This window comes from Lagopus leucura, unplaced genomic scaffold, assembly GCF_019238085.1.
Source record: "Lagopus leucura isolate 7727_CA_CO unplaced genomic scaffold, USGS_WTPT01 32433-0_obj-0_obj, whole genome shotgun sequence".
Lineage (NCBI taxonomy): Eukaryota > Metazoa > Chordata > Aves > Galliformes > Phasianidae > Lagopus > Lagopus leucura.
The window spans coordinates 1-1,268 of NW_024968678.1; the positions used below are offsets into that span (position 1 = coordinate 1).

Here is a 1,268-nt window from a genome sequence, read left to right on the forward strand (position 1 = left end):
CTCACTTTTTTTTCTTCCTCCCCCCCCCCAGGTTCCCCCCTCCCGAAATGGCTCCTCTCAGACCCGTGAGTATCACCCCCCAATTAACCCCAATTAATCTCAATTAACGCTGCGGAGATGACGACCCGAACTCTCTCTTTCCGACCCCCACGTGGAGAGAAACCCCTTCACACCCCTCTGAGCGGCGCCCTGGCCCTAATTACCCCTTAATTACCCCCCTAATTAACGGCCTAACGAGGTTCTTCGTTTTCCCTTCCAGCTGCGGGACGCCCGCGCTCGCCCAGGTTCGTTTTTGCCCATTTCTCTCGTTTTTTTGGGGGCGTTTTGGGGGGTTTTTGCTCGGTGATGAGCAGCACGACAAGCATATGGCTGAGCCCCGTGATGCCTCTGCGTGCTGAGAGCGCCCTCGTTAAGATAATTACTAATTAATGGGGGCGGAGATCCCGAGTGAACGGCGGGGTTGGGGCCGCTGGGGTTGGGGCGTTATTAATTCCTAATTAGTGAGCTAATGGGGGCTCTGGGGTTGGGCAGTGGGGGCTCTGAGATTGAGGGTAGGGAGCCGTTATTAACCCCTAATTAATGAGCTATTTAGGGGTAACGAGAAGTTATTAGCCCCTAATTAATCACCCATCTGGGGGCTCTGGGATCAGGCAGCCGCGATGAAGGTGAAATTAACGACTTGATTCCCAGCGGAGCGCTTCGGTAGCGCTAATTAACGTGAAATTAATTAACGATTTTCTTCCCAGCTGAGCGCTCCTTCAGCTCCCGATGGCCGCCGCATGCTGGAGGTGCGTCCGACCCCAAGGCCGCCCCGGTGTCCGTCTGTCCGTCCCTCCCCCATGGCACCGTGTCCGTCTGTCCGTCCCACCCCATAGCATCGTGTCCCCAGTCCCTCTGTCCCCTCCCCCCCTCATTGCATTCTGACTCCGACGTCCTTCTGTCCCTTCTTCGTGCCATTGTGTCCTTCTGTCCATCCCCCCCCATGCCCTCATGTCCCCCCTGTCCGTCTGTCTGTCCCCCACCCCATGCCATTGTGTCTGTCTGTCTGTCCCCCACCCCATGCCATCATGTTCCCTTGTTGCCCCCCCCCCCCCACATTGCATTCAGACCCCTCTGTGTCCTCCCCCCACCCCCTCCCCAGTGCTGTGACCCCAGTGTCCGTCTGTCCGTCCCGTCCGTCTGTCCCCCCACCCCAGCTCCGAAGGGATGAAATCCCTCCTCTGGACGACGCTGGTCTGATGGCAGAACCGAGTCACCAAAGCCCTGAT

The 1,268-nt window shown here is 58.0% G+C and overlaps 1 long non-coding RNA gene across 1 annotated transcript; it reads left to right on the top strand.

Moving 5' to 3' along the window:
* LOC122193784 lies at window positions 1-1,067 on the top strand. The gene is made up of 3 exons (XR_006182976.1): window positions 1-65; window positions 260-284; window positions 747-1,067. It is a non-coding gene; the product is annotated as an uncharacterized LOC122193784 (long non-coding RNA).
* The last annotated feature ends 201 nt before the right edge of the window (window positions 1,068-1,268 follow it).